This window comes from Haematobia irritans, chromosome 1 (genome assembly GCF_050003625.1).
Source record: "Haematobia irritans isolate KBUSLIRL chromosome 1, ASM5000362v1, whole genome shotgun sequence".
Classification (NCBI taxonomy): domain Eukaryota; kingdom Metazoa; phylum Arthropoda; class Insecta; order Diptera; family Muscidae; genus Haematobia; species Haematobia irritans.
This window is the reverse complement of record NC_134397.1, coordinates 249803302-249821499: the sequence shown is the minus strand read 5'-3', so window position 1 is coordinate 249821499 and position 18198 is coordinate 249803302.

Below are 18198 nucleotides of genomic sequence, written 5' to 3'. Positions count from 1 at the left end.
ACGTGGAGCAGTGGTTAGCATGTCTGCCGTACATGCAAAGGGTCGTGGGTTCAATCGCTGCTCCGACCAAACACCAATTGTTTTTTATACCCACCACCATAGAATGATGACGGGGGTATAATAAGTTTGTCATTCCGTTTGTAACACATCGAAATATCGATTTCCGACTATATAAAATATATATTCTTGATCAGGGAGAAATTCTAAGACGATATAACGATGTCCGTCTGTCTGTCTGTCTGTTGTAATCACGCTACAGTCTTCAATAATGAAGCAATCGTGCTGAAATTTTGCACAAACTCGTCTTTTGTCTGCAGGCAGGTCAAGTTCGAAGATGGGCTATATCGGTCCAGGTTTTGATATAGTCCCCATATAAACCGACCTCCCGATTTGGGGTCTTGGGCATATAGAAATCGTAGTTTTTATCCAATTTGCCTGGAATTTGAAATCTTGAAGTATTTTATGACCATAAAGAGGTGTGCCAAAAATGGTGAGCATCGGTCCATGTTTTGGTATAGCCCCCATATAGACCGATCTCACGATTTTACTTCTTGAGCTTATAGAAACCGCAGTTTTTATTCAATTTACCTGAAGTTGGAACTCTAGGGGTATTGTAGGACCACAAATACGTGTGCCAAAAATGGTGAGTATCGGTGCATGTTTTGGTATAGCCCCCATATAGACCGATCTCCCGATTTTACTTCTTGGGCTTTTAGAAACCGCAGTTTTTATTCAATTTACCTGAAATTGGAAATCTAGAGGTATTGTAGGACCACAAATACGTGTGCCAAAAATTGTGAGTATCGGTCCATATTTTGGTATAGCCCCCATATAGACCGATCTCCCGATTTTATTTCTTGGGCTTCTAAAATCCGTAGTTTTTATACAATTTGCCTGAAATTGGAAATCTAGAGGTATTCTAGAAAAATAAAGAGATGTGCCTAAAATGGTGATTATCGGACCATGTTTCGATATAGCCCCCATATAGACCGATCTCCAGGTTTACTTCTTGGGCTTCTGGAATCCGTAGTTTTTATCCAATTTGCCTGAAATTTGAAATCTAGAGGTATTCAAGGAACATAAAGACGTGTGTCGAAAATGGGGAGTACCGGTCCATGTTTTGATATAGCCCCCATATCGACCGATCTCCCGATTTTTCTTCTTGCGCTTCTAGAATCCGTAGTTTTTATCAAATTTGCCTGAAATTTGAAATCTAGAGTTATTCTTAGAAAATAAAGAGATATGCCGAAAATGGTGATTATCGGACCATTTTTCGATATAGCCCCCATATAATCCGATCTCCCGATTTTATTTCTTGGGCTTCTAGAATCCGTAGTTTTTATCCAATTTGCCTGAAATTTGAAATCTAGAGGTATTCAAGGAACATAAAGGGGTGTGCCGAATATATTGAGTATCGGTACAGTTTTTGATATAGGTCCCTTATAAACCGGCCTAGATTCTAGAACCTCAATTAAATATGCTGAATACTGTGTGTATCCTTCCATTTGTTGGTAAAGCCCCCAGTACTCCGAACTCCCGATTTAACTCCTAGGGTTTCTAGAAATTGTAGTTTTTATCCGATTTGCCACAAATTGAAAATATACTGACATTTTAGACCCATAACATAGTTTACTTGATTTAGTTTTATCGGTCCATTTGGTAAGCCCTCCATATAGACCGATTTCACCTATTGAGGGTATAGAAGGCGCACTGATCATGAAAATTGCTTAAAACTGAATGCAAAATTTCCAGATTTTACTTCTCGTAGTCATTTAAATAATTGGGATAAAAATCCACAGATTATAGATTTCAAACCAAGGCGTTATTTCATCATTTTCTTGCACACTGACAAGAGATGTTTAGGTTTCCTCTAAAACTCAAACAAAAAATGGTTCTTATAAATTCAGAATGTGATCTAGTCGTCATAGGTAAAATCTTTACATTTATCAGTGGGAAGCGTACTGGTTGAACTGATCTGCTTGGGAAAATATCTGTCATCAAACCTCCCTGAAATTTCAAAGGAAACTATAATATGTGATTCATGGTGGTGGGTATTTAAGATTCGGCCCGGCCGAACTTACTACTGTATATACTTGTTTAAAACTCAATTAAGACTTTCACCCTTTCACTACCGATGTCCACTTTGAAGACATTCGAAAAAGACACCAAATTCTATTTTTCCACATAGTTTTGATTTATTTCTCGATGGTATTTTAAAGTAGAGGCTTTAATCTAAATAACCTATAAATATTTTCCATATTGGTGAGGTCCAAAATACATTTTTGTAAACTTTTTTAGGAATAAACGAAAAATACGAAAATTAGAGACAATTTTTATACTGTATGTTTCTAGTAAATGGACATTCATACGAAAACTATAGCTGACACTTTTTCAGGTTCTTTTTTTTACTTTTGCTCACACTTTGAAGGACATTATAGGCCAAATAGCGCTTATTTTCGTAAGGCCACTTGGTTACAATTCAAGAATCAAATTTTCAAAACAAGCTCATATAGCTCTTGAAGTATTTGAAGTAGGTTTTCAAAATGGCAATTTTTGTTCTACATGCTGTTAGTACAAGTAAAAACAAAAGAAAAAAAATTAAAGTTTTTAACATTAGGTTTATTTCGGTAGTGAAAGGGTTAATTGGAAAAATGTTCATGAACATTTTTATACCCTCCACCTTAGGATGGAGGGTATAAAACTTTTGTCATTCCGTTTGTAACACATCGAAATATTGCTCTAATATTGAGCATGTCCGTCAGTCCGTCTGTTGAAATCACGCTAACTTCCGAACGAAATAAGCTATCGACTTGAAACTTGGCATACGTAGTTGTTATTGATGTAGGTCACATGGTATTTGCAAATGGGCCATATCGGTCCACTTTTACGTATAGCTCCCATATAAACCGACCCCCCAGATTTGTCTTGCAGAGCCTCTTGGAGGAGCAAAAATCATCCGATCCGCTTGAAATTTGGTATGTGGTGTTAGTATATGGTCTATAACAACCATACAAAAATTGGTCTATATCGGTCCATAATTATATATAGCCCCCATATAAACCGATCCCCAGATTTGAACTCCGGAGCCTCTTAGAGGAGCAAAATTCATCCGAAGTAGTTGAAATTTGGTACATGGCGATAGTATATGGTCTATAGCAACCATGCAAAAATTGGTTCATATCGGTCCATAAATATATATAGCCCCCATATAAACCGATCCCCAGATTTGACCTCCGGAACCTCTTGGAGGAGCAAAATTCATCCGATCAGGTTGAAATTTGGTATGTGGTGTTAGTATATGGTCTACAACAACCATGTAAAAATTGGTCCATATCGGTCCATAATTATATATAGCCCCCATATAAACCCATACCCAGATTTGACCTCCGGAGCTTTTAGAGAACAAAATTCATCCGAAGTAGTTGAAATTTGGTATCACACACAAATTGGTCCATATCGCCAAAAATAATCTACTAAAATTTCATTTCTATACAAAATTTTGTCAAAATTTTATACTATAGAAAGTTTTGTCAAAATTTTATTTCTGTACAAAATTTTGTCAAAATATATATATAGAAAATTTAATTAAAATTTTATTTCTATAGATAATTTTGTCAAAATTTTATTTCTACAGAAAATTTTGTCAAACTTTTATTTCTATAGAAAGTTTTGTTAAGATTTTATTTCTATAGAAAAATTTGTCAAAATTTTATTTCTATAAAAAATTTTGTCAAAATTTTATTTCTATAGAAAATTTTTATCAAAATTTTATTTCTATAGAAAATTTTGTTAAAATTTTATTTCTATAGAAAATTATGTCAAAATTTTATTTCTAAAGAAAATTCTTGTCGACCTTAATTATATACGGCATTTTTCTTTGTTTAATATATCCCCCGTATGGACTAACTTACAATTTAGAAGACGGTGTTAAGGATTTTTTAAGATACCTTGCCATCGACAAGTGTTAGCGCAACCGCAAGTAATTCGATTGTGGATGACAGTGTTTAGTAGAAGTTTCTACGCAATCCATGGTGGAGGGTACATAAGAGTCGGCCTGACCGAATTTGCGGCCGTATATACTTGTTTTCTGTGTAATTGGGATAAAAAATTAAAAAAAAAAACAAGTATATACGGCCGTAAGTTCGGCCAGGCCGAAGCTTATGTACCCTCCATCATGGATTGCGTAGAAACTTCTTCTAAACACTGCCATCCACAATCGAATTACTTAAGTTGCGGTAACGCTTCCCGATGGCAAGGTATCTTAAAACCTCCTAACACCATCTTCTAAATTGTATGTAAGTCCGTACGTGGTATAAATTAAATCAAAAAAGATCGATCCAATACGTATATAATTCAGTTTGACAAAGTAGACATAAAATTTTGACAAAATTTTCTACAGAAATAAAATTTTAACAACATTTTCTATAGAAATAAAATTTTCACAAAATTTTCTATAGAAATAAAATTTTTGACAAAATATTCTATAGAACGAAAATTGTGACAAAAATTTCTACAGAAATAAAATTTTAACAAAATTTTCTATAGAAATAAACTTTTGATAAAATTTTCTATAGAAATAAAATCTTGGTAGATTATTTGTGGCTCGAGTGGCAACCATGATTATGAACCGAATAAAATTTGAACAAAATTTTCTATAGAAATAAAATTTTGACAAAATTTTCTATAGAAATAAAATTTTGAAAATGATGAAAATTTTATTATGAACCGAATAAAATTTTAACAAAATTTTCTCTAGAAATAAAATTTTGACAAAATTTTCTATAGAAATAACATTTTACAAAATTTTCTATAGAAATAAAATTTTGGTAAATTATTTTTGGCTCTAGTGGCAACCATGATTATGAACCGATATAGACCAATTTTTGTGTGATTGGACCAATTTTGGTATGGTTGTTAGCGACCATATACTAACACCACGTTCCTAATTTGAACCGGATCGGATGAATTTTGCTTCTCCAAGAGGCTCCGGAGGTCAAATCTGGAGAACGTTTTATATGGGGGCTATATATAATTATGGACCGATATGGACCAATTCTGGCACGGTTTTTAAAGATCATATACTAACACCATGTTCCAAATTACAACCGGCTTCGATGAAATTTGCTTCTCTTGGAGACTTCGCAAGCCAAATCTGGGGATCGGTTTATATGGGGGTCATTGGCGTAGCTAGGGGGGTGCTGGGGGGGGCGTAGCCCCCCCCAGAATAGTTCTTGCCCCCCCCAGAATAATCAAAGCTACAGTTGTTTTATATTTTAATTCAAGCTTTGCGATGTGTTTAATCCAATTAAGATTGTGGCAGAGAGAGTATGTTAAGCATATTTTTTAGTATTGATATTTACATTACAACTAAAAACACGAAATAAAAACACTAAAAGGAAACTTGAGACGCACATTTTCAAAAATAGTCAATTTATAACTACGTTGATTAAAATCATAAATCGTCACATGCCCAATTTACCATCTAAAATCGTCAAAATCACGAAAAATCCACAGAGTTGGCACCGCTGCTCTCGACAGTTGCTTCGTTGTATTCTGTTCTCAGAGAATTTTTAAAAACTAATCGAAGATAGACGTTTTATAATATTCAATTTATTTTTTGGCTTTTATTTAATTTTTTATTCTTAGTATTTTTTATACACGATGAATATGTTAAGTTTATGTTTTGCTTTATGATTTCTAGTCCTGTTTTAAAACACACATTTTAAATAAAATTTAAAAATCATATGTTTGTTGTCTTGAATTAAAAATAAATTACAAACAATATTTTTCAAACACATACTTAAAGCAATGCTTTTATTTTTTGTTATATTAAATAATGGTAAGTTGCTATTTGATTATTTATAGCGGTGTCGTGGAACCGGCTCCCACACACAATAAAATATTTTTTGTCTTCAACCATGAAATTAATTGATCTAATTAATTATGCCCTTCACCACTACTGTGGTACAGGGTATAATAAGTTTGTGCATTTGTATATAACGCCAAGAAATAGTGGTCATAGACCCATCTTTTAGTATACCGATCGGGTAAGAATTAAAATCTGTGTCGATTTAGCGATGTCCGTCTGTCTGTCTGTCTGTCCGTCCGTCTGTCTGTATATGTAATTTTGTGCACAAAGTACAGCTCGCAATTTAAGTCCAATCGTCCTCAAATTTGGCGGTTCAGATTTAGATATAGCTACCATATATATCTTTCGTCCGATTTAGACTCATATGACCACAGAGCCCAAAGTTTACTACCGATCTTCATGAAATTTTGCACAGAGGGTAGAATTGGCATTCTACCAATGCTTGGTACACTTGATTGAAATCGATTCAACTTTAGATATAGATCCCATATATATCTTTCGTCCGATTTGAACTTATATGGCCACAAAAGCCAGAGATTTGCCGTGATTTGCTTCAAATTTTGCACAAGGAGTACGTTTAGTAGTTTTGTTAAAATCGGTTCAGATTTAGATATAGCTCCCATATATCTCTTTCGTCCGATTTGAACTTATATGGCCTCAAAATCCAGGGTTTTGCCGTGATTTGCTTCAAATTTCGCACAAGGAGTACGTTTAGTAGTATAGGTAATTGTGCCAAATTTCGATTCAGATTTAGATATGGCTCCCATATATATCTCCCGTCCGATTTGCACTCATGTGACCAGGGGGGCCAAAGTTATACTCCCATTTACGTGAAATTTCGCATAGATAGCAGAATTATTATTCTAACTATACATGTCAAATTTAGTCAAAATCGGTTCAGATTGTATATAGCTCCCATATATACGTACACCAGAGTTGGGGAAATATGGTCGACTGTTTCATATTGTAGACTCATTTTCAATGGGATTTTCCTCCAATTGACTGGATAGTTTCCACAGAGAATACAAATATGGCCAAAATTCTCACAGTTTACACAAAATTCTGTGATGATTTCCCCATATCTTAGCCATATCCTACACACTGCAATGCCAAAATTTCCAGAGAACGGATGAGTTTTAAATAAGGCTCCAAGTCGCCCTACACATATCTTGGCGAGATCTAACCAATATCCTTGTAAAATCGCCACTGCTGAGTAGCAAAAATTGTAAATATTACTCTAATTGTCCTATATCTCGAATACATATGTATCGCCTGAAAAATCATAAATCTCTTTTGTACAATTGCATTAAAATTTCTCTCGCTTCATATTTCCCATATTTTTTACTAACATTGTGTATCATCCCAGGGCGTTAGCCGATTTAAATTTTAATTCTAGAGTTTTTGTAGAAGTACAAAAAATTGTTTTCATTAAAAGTATTTGTATCTGGAAATGCAAACCTTTATATAGCTCCCAGCAAATTTTAAGTAGTTGAGATGGTAACACAAATGTTTGTCTACATAGTGGTGAGGGGTATAATATAGTCGGCTCCGCCCGACTTTAGACTTTACTTACTTGTTTTTAATTGAAATGTATTCAATCAAAAAAAAAAAAATGATAGTATCAATCATCAAAGCCAATTAAAAAATTAATTAATACTATATTTCATGTTAGCCTGATAATGAAACAGGCAATTGACGTCCCGTAATTAATACAACTACGTTGTAATTAATACAACTAATTTTTGCGATTGAGTTTTTTTGTTTTTGATTGATTTTGCTGCATATTGCCTTTAACACCGCAATAAAATTGAGGATGTATAGTTTTATCAATACGGGTAATTTATCGCTTCGGAAATTTCGACAAAATTTTGAATGATGTCTGGGGGGGGCATAGCCCCCCCAGAGAAAATTTCTAGCTCCGCCAATGATGGGGGTTATATATAATTATGGACCGATGTGGACCAATTTTTGCATGATTGTTAGAGACCATATACCAACACCATGTACCAAATTTCAGCCGTATCGGATGAAATATGCTTCTCTTAGAGGCTCCACAGGCCAAATCTGGGGATCGGTTTATATGGGGGCTATATATAATTAAAGACCGATATGGACCAATTTTTGCATGGTTGTTAGAGACCATATACCAACATCGTGTACCAAATTTCAGCCGGATCGGATGAAATTTTCTTCTCTTTGAGTCTCCGCAAGCCAAATCTGGGGATCGGTTTATATGGGGGCTATATATAATTATGGACCGATGTGGACCAATTTTTGCATGGTTGTTAGAGACTATATACCAACACCACGTACCAAATTTCAGCCGGATCGGATGAAATTTGCTTCTCTTTTAGGCTCCGCAAGCCAAATCTGGGGATCGGTTTATATGGGGGCTATATATAATTATGGACCGATGTGGACCAATTTTTGCACGGTTGTTAGAGACCATATACCAACACCATGTACCAAATTTCAGCCGGATCGGATGAAATATGCTTCTGTTAGAGGCTCCACAAGCCAAATCTGAGGGCCCCTTTATATGGGGGCTATACGTAAAAGTGGACCGATATGGCCCATTTTCAATACCATCCGACCTACATCGATAACAACTACTTGTGCCAAGTTTCAAGTCGATAGCTTGTTTCGTTCGGAAGTTAGCGTGATTTCAACAGACGGACGGACGGACGGACGGACATGCTTAGATCGACTCAGAATTTCACCACGACCCAGAATATATATACTTTATGGGGTCTTAGACCAATATTTCGATGTGTTACAAACGGAATGACAAAGTTAATATACCCCCATCCTATGATGGAGGGTATAAAAAACACACACACACACAATAACAAATTACATTATAAATAAATGTAATTAAAACTGATGGCACATTATGATGAAATGGCGACACAAGTATGTGCAAAATATAAAATTTAGTGGCGCAAAAGTATGACCACTGAAGTGGCACAATGGTAGCACTGTTCTAAACTAAGTTGGATTTTAAAATATAATAAAATTTAAGTAGAAAATGTGTAAAATATGCAATACGTGTTTTGCTCATAAAATTTAATGCGATTCTATGAAAAATCCATTTTTTTTTTCATCCCATACCTAATGCCATCATCTCTATCCAATTTTGGATCACATTAAATAACCGAGGCTGGATTAAGTCATTATTCGAAGATCAAATACCAGTAGCCAATGCATTCTTTGTCAAAGGAATTTCAAGCCACTTTAGCAGAAGATTAACAGACATTCGTCATCATTTTCTCAGACGATTGGTGACATGGATCAAAAGAGAAATTGAAACGAAAATTCGTTCATTGTTTTAATGAAAGCCAGCCGTTGAAATCTAAAGTTCCATTTCGAATGCAAAAGCGAAATTCCACACTGATTACACTTAATCCACCAAAAGTATGCGTTTGTGATTCGATATTGGAAGGCCATGCTGGTTGCGGTGGTATTAAGCAATTTGTTAATCGAAAGGTTATGGAGAGTCAAACGGAAGCTTTTCAAAACGAAATAAAACAGAAAAACTCAAACCCTGGACATTCATTGCAAACGAAGTAAAGAACAGAAAATTGCAATCCATTGTCTTATTTACTTCATGCGCTGGCCATTTTGGCCGTTAACCCAAGAAGCTTAGTTATTCCGATGATCTGTTTTTAGAGATAAGCCCTTTGGCGGTGGGTGATGGCCATAGGTGTAAAGGGTCTGGATGATGTATCCCGAGCCAGGGCATAAACGATGATCCACCGCAGCAATGGGAGCAGTGAAGGAAGGATGGATTTGTAAATCCAAAAATCAATTTAAATGTATGTACACAATTTGTAGTGGAATGTTGTTGTTATTTAAAAGCATACGAATCACAATTATTTCCAAGAAATCATGAAGTCTTAAATCCAAAAGCCAGCATTAGTTAGAGAGAGCCCTTGAAGTCCATCTCTCCTCGACCAAACAAATTGCAGATGTGATGGCAGCCAAAGTGGCTGGCTTGCCCCATGCAGGATTTGCTATAGCCTTAGCTTCAAGAAGCTGGAAAAAAAACCCCCAACTCAAAACAGCGACAGGACAGGAATGGACAATATCAATCTTCACTAAAAACACTGAAACTGTCATCGAGGATCATTGTGGCCGTTGTTTTGTCCCTTCACATTATCCCCACTCAAAACTCTGACATTTTGCTTCGTTTTTTGTTGTTTTTGTTTTCTCGTTTTCTTGGTTGCAATTCCAAGTCATCGCGTTATAGCCATTGGGCTCATCATTGTCGTCATCCCTAGCCCTCATTGTCGTCGTTATGCTGTTATTTTTCCAACAAAATGATGCTAATCCATCTCCGTTGGCCACAATAATGCCACGTTAAGCACAAATTTATGCCCAAAAACTTCAAAAAGAAAATCCTCAAAAAAACAAATGTTGGTGTTTTTTTTGCGACCAGAAAAAAAAAATCGATCAGTGAAACAACAAAAACTGTCACATTCAAAGACATGATCAACACGCAATGATCATCGTCATCATCATCTGTAACAGAAGCAGAAGGATCACAATTTCATCCCATTCCTTTTTCGAGCATTAATGTCTGTTGGAGTTGGAGGTATCAAGCAGCAAAATATTACCAACTTAGTGTGAAAGTGAAGTGATGGCTAGCCAAGGTCGCCTAATATACAAGACAGGAAAAAAACCACATGATTATGCTATGTATTCTTCGACCCTCTTACCCCTCTTCAACCCTTAAGCCATGGATGTTATGAAGCTTTGAGAGAAGGTAGGTTCGAGGCAGGTTAGGAAAAGTTTCTCAACCCAAAACGTTTTCACTCTCACGAATAGAAAAAGATTTCTAAAACATTCTCACAACCGAAAGCAGTCACTCATGCAGTCACGCCCGCCTACCATGGAATGGTCGTGAGTAGAGATGTGCATGTGAGTGAGTGAGTGAGTCATACTGTAATGGATTACGGAAAAAACGCTTTCGACCAATTTTGGGAAAAATCCTCAAAAAAACTGCTTACGACAATACGTGGGTCGTTTCGCCCCCACAAATCCACAATTTAAATTTTAATTCCTCTCAACAACCCCCGATGGAAATAAAATTTTGACAACATTTTCTATAGAAGTAAATTTTTGACAAAATTTTCTATAGAAATAAAATTTTGACAAAATTTTCTATAGAAATAAAATTTTGTCAAAATTTTCTATCGAAATAAAATTTAAAGAAAAAATTCCATGACATAAAATTTAGACAAAATTTTCGATGGAAATAAAATTTTTGAACAATTTTCTATAGAAATAAAATTTTGACAAAATTTTCTATAGAAAGAATATTTTGGCAAAATTTCCTATAGAAAGACAATTTTGACATAATTTCCTATAGAAAGAAAATTTTGACAAGACTTTCTATAGAAATAAAATTTTGACAAAATTTTCTATAGAAATAAAATTTTTACAAAATTTTCTATATACATAAAATTTTGAAAAAAATTTCTATAGACATAACATTTTGACAAAATTTTCTATAGAAATAAAGTCTTGAAAAAAAATTTCTATAGAAATAAAATCTAGACAAAATTTTCTATAGAAATAAAAATTTGACAAAATGCCTATACAAATAAAATTTTGACAAATAAAATGTTGGAAAATTTCTCTATACAAATAAAATTTTGATGAAATTTTCTACAAAATTTTCTATAGAAATAAAACTTGGAAAATTTTTCTATAAAATAAAATGTTGACAAAATTGTCTATAGAAATAAACCTGTGACAAAATTTTATATAGAAATAAAATTTGTCACAATTTTCTACAAACATAAAATTTTAACAAAATTTTCTATAGAAATGCAATTTTGACAAAATTTTCTATAGAAATAAAATGTTGAAAAAATTTCCTATAGAAATAACATTTTTACAAAATTTTCTATAGAAATAAAATTTTGACAAAATTTTCCATCCAAATAAGATGTTGACAAAATTTTCTATAGAAATAAAATTTGACAAAATTTTCTACAAAAATAAAATTTTGACAAAATTTTCTATAAAAATAAAATTTTGACAAAATTTTCTGTACAAATAAAATTTTAACAAAATTTTCTATAGAAATAAAATTTTGTCCAAACTTTCTATAGAAATACGGTTTTGACGACATACTCTAAAGAAATAAAATATTGACGACATTTTCGTAGAAGCAAATTTGTGACAAGGTTTTCAATAGGAATAAAATTTTCACAAAATTTTCTATAGAAATAAAATTTTAACAAAATTTTCTATAGAAATAACATTTTGACAACATTTTCTATAGAAATAAAGTCTTGGAAAAAACTTTCTATAGAAATAAAATTTGACAACATTTTCTATAGAAATAAAATTTTGAAAAAAAATTCTATAGAATTAGAATTTTGAGAAAATTTTCTATTCAAATCATATTTGACAAAATTTTCTATAAAAATTAAATTTTGACATAATTTTCTATAGAAATAAAATTTTGACAAAATTTTCTATAGAAATAAAATTTTAACAAAATTTTCTATAGAAATAAAATCTTCACAACATTTTCTATAGAAATAAAATTTTCACAACATTTTCCCTAAAAATAAAGTCTTGGAAAAACATTCTATAGAAAAAAAATTTTTGACAAAATTTTCTATAGAAATAACATTTTGACAACATTTTTTATAGAAATAAAGTCTGGGAAAATACTTTCTATAGAAAATTTTGACAAAATTTTCTATACAAATAATATTTGATAAAATTTTCTATAGAAACAATTTTTTGATAAAATTTTCTTTAGAAATATACTTTTGACAAAATTTTCTACAGGAATTAAATTTTGACAACACTTTCTATATAAATAAAGTCTTGGAGAAACTTTCTATAGAAATAAAATTATGAAAAAAATTTCTATAGAATTAAAATTTTGAGAAAATTTTCTATTCAAATCATATTTGACAAAATTTTCTATAAAAATTAAATTTTGACAAAATTTTCTATAGAAATAAAATTTTGACAAAATTTTCTATAGAAATAAAATTTTAACAAAATTTTCTATAGAAATAAAATCTTCTCAACATTTTCTATAGAAATAAAATTTTCACAAAATTTTCCATAAAAATAAAGTCTTGGAAAAACATTCTATAGAAAAAAAATTTTGACAAAATTTTCTATAGAAATAAAATTTTGACAACATTTTCTATAGAAATAAAGTCTGGGAAAATACTTTCTATCTATACATTTTGTCAAAATTTTCTATACAAATAATATTTGATAAAATTTTCTATAGAAAAAATTTTTTGATAAAATTTTCTTTAGAAATATACTTTTGACAACACTTTCTATATAAATAAAGTCTTGGAAAAACTTTCTATAGAAATAAAATTTTGACAAAACTTTCTATATAAATAACATTTTGTCAAAATTTTCTATAAAAAAAATTAACAAAATTTTTGATAAAAATTAAATTTTGACAACATTTGCTATAGAAATAAAATTTTGACAATTTTTTATAGAAATAAAGTTTTGACAAAATTTTCTATAGAAATAAAGTTTTGACAAAATTTTCTATAGAAATAAAATTTTTACAAAATTTTCTATACAAATAAAATTTTGACAAAATTTTCTATACAAATATAAGTTTTACAAAATTTTCTATACAAATAAAATTTTTACAAAATCTTCGATGGAAATAAAATTTTGACAAAAGTTTCAATGGGAATAAAATTTTGAAAAAAAAATCTATAAAAATAAAATTTTGGCAAAATATTCTAAAAAAATAAAATTTTGACAAAATTTTCGATGGAAATAAAGTTTTGACAAAATTTTCTATAGGAATAAAATTTTGAGAAAAAAAGTGAACTGTTTTATAGGAAGAATGAACTACCTCCCACGAAAATTGAACTAAATTATTCTCCACATTTTGAGATTTCCACAAAGCGTTGTTAAAACCAGGAAATTTTAATGCCCTGTTGGACTTTTTAACTGCAGTTCACGAAATTACATCATCTCATAGAAGAAAAAATTAACTAAAAGTAAAGAAGAAAATCATTGGCGCCAAATCATGTCAATTTTCACCATACAGTAGTTCATTGGGAATTTTTGGGATTCGTACGAAAATATTCATTTGTTTTAGTTCATATTGAACTTATTTGTACGGTCATTGAACTTTATACTCACGTTTAGTTCATAAAATTTTTTGAGACATACATAAAAAAGTAAGATTTCATTAAGCTGTGGAAAATTTCGATAAAAATAATAAAATTTAACTACAAGCAAATAATTTTTTTCCAATAAAAATAGTTAAATTTAGCATCAGTTTAACTACGGAAATTTTTTCTGTGTATAGAAATAAAATTTTGAAAAAAATTTCTATAGAAATGAATTTTTGACAAAATTTTCTATAAAAATACAATTTTGGCAAAATTTTCTATAAAAATAAAATTTTGACAAAATTTTCTATAGAAATAAAATCTTTACAAAATTTTCTATAGAAATAAAATTTGTACAAAATTTTCTATAGAAATAAAATTTTTACAAAATTTTCTATAGAAATAAAATTTTTACAAAATTTTCTATATATATACAATTTTTACAAAATTTTCTACAAAAATAAAGTTTTGACACAATTTTCTATAGAAATAAAATTTTGACAAAATTTTCTAAATATATAAAATTTTGAAAAAAATTTCTGTATAAAAATAATATTTTGACAAAATTTTCTGTAGAAAAAAATGCTGACAAAATTTTTAGAAATAAAATGTTGACAACATTTTTTGATACCCAACATTTTCAAACCATCCCCATCAATAGAGGGTTAGTGACAAAAAACATTCAAACAATGAGGTGTTCACCTCATTACTTACAACTCATTTGTTGTTTTTACGTCCATTGCGTTGCGTTGTCCATCTCAAGTACGGAACGAAAAAAAAGAGGAAAAACGTTTTCACAAACGAAGCTGATCAAGTCAAAAAGATCAGCAGTGCGACAGTAAAAACAAAAGCCACATAGCCAGAGTGTCACCGACACCGATCCAGCAGGCAGGGTTGCAAAAGCTCACTCGCTCGATCATTTGGCGGTTGAGTTATGCGCGGCATCGTTTTGAATTACGCCAATTCAAAGAAATGCTGCTGCCGGCCTAAGAACAATGCGGTGGCGGTTGCTATGTGCTGGAGTACATTGACCATTGCTCCAGCTCTAATTGATGCAACATGGCTATAAATTGTTATCGTAACACCGATCAGTGGAATCCTAAACTGGTGGATGTTTGGTTTTTGCCTTAATGGTAGTTTGGACATCAAAAGATGACATGGAAAGGAAGGGGAAAAAACAACGAAATCCTTATGACTTAGGTTAGGGTAGGGGTTTTGAGAGTAAAGACTCTGAAGTTTTTTTTTTGAGGATAGATTTCTTCAAGATTTGACCTAAATTATTAAGTCTCTCTACCAAAGCGAAAGGATAATAGGCCACATCATATTTGCATGCTTATATGAAAAGAAAAACTCCAATCAAAGCATCCTTCCAAATCTAACCGCCGCAAACAAGATCAACCACATTGCCATATGCAACAAAAACTGGAGTAATTCTCCTCTTGGCTTTGTGGTTAAGGTAATTTAAAGATAAATCAGTTGCCTCAACTATACCATGAAGGCTTTTAAACTTAATGAAATGTTTTTTTTTGTTTTCAATTTTTTTTTTGGGTAAATATTGGTCCTTATTTTGGTTTGAAGATTCAACATCATCACGATCTTCACCACTAACCACATCTGTTACTTGTTGATTGCTTTTCTCCAGATGACGCGTATTACATATCTAGCGCCCCTACACTGCGTTTTAATGATCTTAACCAAAAATTATTCCTCTTAACGCATTTTATACAGATGCTGTTTTTGGGCATCTATACCACATTAAATGATGGCTGCGATGGAGCGCCCGGTGTTTGCATCCTGCAGTAATCTTTTGCGTGTAGTTTACCATTTATTTGATTTGAAATTTGTGATTTAATTTCAGTTAACCAGGACCAGAACATGTGGTTTAAGTAACCACAGAGTGGCAAAAACCAAAGAGGCTGTTGCTAATTAATGTTCAGCCTGACCTATATATTCAAGGAGAGTTTGCCGAAAAATGTTGACGCAGATTTAAAACAATGTTGCAGACTAAATAAATAAGCATTAAAATACTCGTAATGCTAAATAATATATTTATTTTTTATTTTCCATTTATATGAGCAATACAAAACCTTTGCAAACACCACACGTTTAGCCTTATTTTTAACGCAAATTTAGGGAATTTTTCTAGCAATGTAAGTGCCGAAACCATCTCCCTTTTGTCGTATCTGAATTCATTCGCTGACTTTAAAGCATGAATTTTCACGAAATTCATTTACAAAAAATTAAATCTTGAGAAATATAGAAATAAAATTTTGAGAAAATTTTTTATAGAAATAAAATTTTAAGAACATTTCCTATAGAAGTTAACTTTTGCGAAACTTTCCATTGAAATAAAATTTTGAGAAAATTTTCCATAGAAATAAAATTTTGAGAAATTATTTTTGCCAAGTGGTAAACGTGGTTACCACAAATTGTTAAAGATCAAGCTTTGTCGTCTTCTAATTTCCTCCTGTAATAATTATTAATTGTGTTGGCACACAATTTTGTCAACATTTTATTTGTATAGAAAACTAGCGTAACCCGGCCCGCTTCGCTGCGCCTCCCGAAGCATATTTTCGTTAACTTATTCAACCATATCCTTCGATCTGAAATTCGAAATTCGACTCGGTCTATAATTACATATGGCCCCCATATAAACCGATCCCCAGATTTGACCTCCGGAGCCTCTTAGAGGAGCAAGAGTCATCCGATCCGATTGAAATTTGGTACGTGGTATTAGTATATTGTCTCTAACAACCATGCCAAAAGTGGTCCATATCGGTCCATAATTATATATAGCCCCATATTAGCCGATCCCCAGATTTGACCTCCGGAGCCTCTTAGAGGAGCAAAATTCATCCGATCCCGTTGAAATTTGGTACCTGGTGTTAGTATATGGTCTCTAACAACCATGCAAGAATTGGTCCATATCGGTCCATAATTATATATAGCCCCATATTAGCCGATCCCCAGATTTGACCTCCGGAGCCTCTTGGAGGAGCTAAATTCATCCGATCCGGTTGAAATTTGGAACATGGTGTTAGAATGTGGTCTCTAACAAACACGCAAAAATTGGTTTATATCGGTCCATAATTATATATAGCCCCCATATAAACCGTTCCCCAGATTTGATATCCGGAGGAGCAAAATTCATCCGATCCGGTTGAAATTGGCAACGTGGTGTTAGTATAAGGCCGCTTATAACCATGCCATATTTGGTCCATATCGGTCTATAGTCATATATAGCCGATCCCCAATCACACAAAAATTGGTCCATATCGTAATCATTGTTGCCACTCGAGCCAAAAAAAAATCTACCAAAATTTTTTTATAGAAAACATTGTCAAAATGTTATTTCTATAGAAAATTTTGTCAAAATTTTATTTCTATAGAAAATTTTGTCAAAATTTTATTTCTATAGAAAATTTTGTCAAAATTTTATTCTATAGAAAATTTTGTCAAAATTTTATTTCTATAGAAAATTTTGTCAAAATTTTATTTCTATAGAAAATTTTTTCCAAATTTTATTTCTATAGAAAATGTTTTCCAAATTTTACTTCTATAGAAAATGTTGTCAAAATTTTATTTTGTCAATTTTTTTTTTCTATAGAAACTTTAAACTTAATTATATACGTATTTAATCGGCCTTTTTTAGTTTAATATATACCACATATACGACTATGTGGTATATATTACGATGTTAGGAAGTTTTAAGATACCTTGCCATCGGCAAGTGTTACCGCAACCCAAGTAATTCGTTTGTGGATGACAGTCTTCAGTAGAAGTTTCTACGCAATCCATGGTGGAGGGTACATAAGCTTCGGCCTGGCCGAACTTACATCCGTATATACTTGTTTTTTTTAGTAGAGTATTTTCGATTTTGGTTGCAAGTGGTATGCTAGAATTTATAATAAATTTTGGTGCCATGGATTGCATAGAAACTTGTACTAAAGACTGTCATCCACAATCAAATTACTTGGGTACTTCTTCTCAATTGTAAGTTAGTCCATACGGGGTATATATTAAACAAAAAAAATATTAATAAAAAAAGCCGATTAAATACATATATAATTCAGTTTGACAAAATTTTCTATAGAAATAAAATTTTGACAAAATTTTCTAAAGCAATAAAATTTTGACAAAATTTTTATAGTAATCAAATTTTGACAACATTTTGTATAGTAATAAAATTTTGACAAA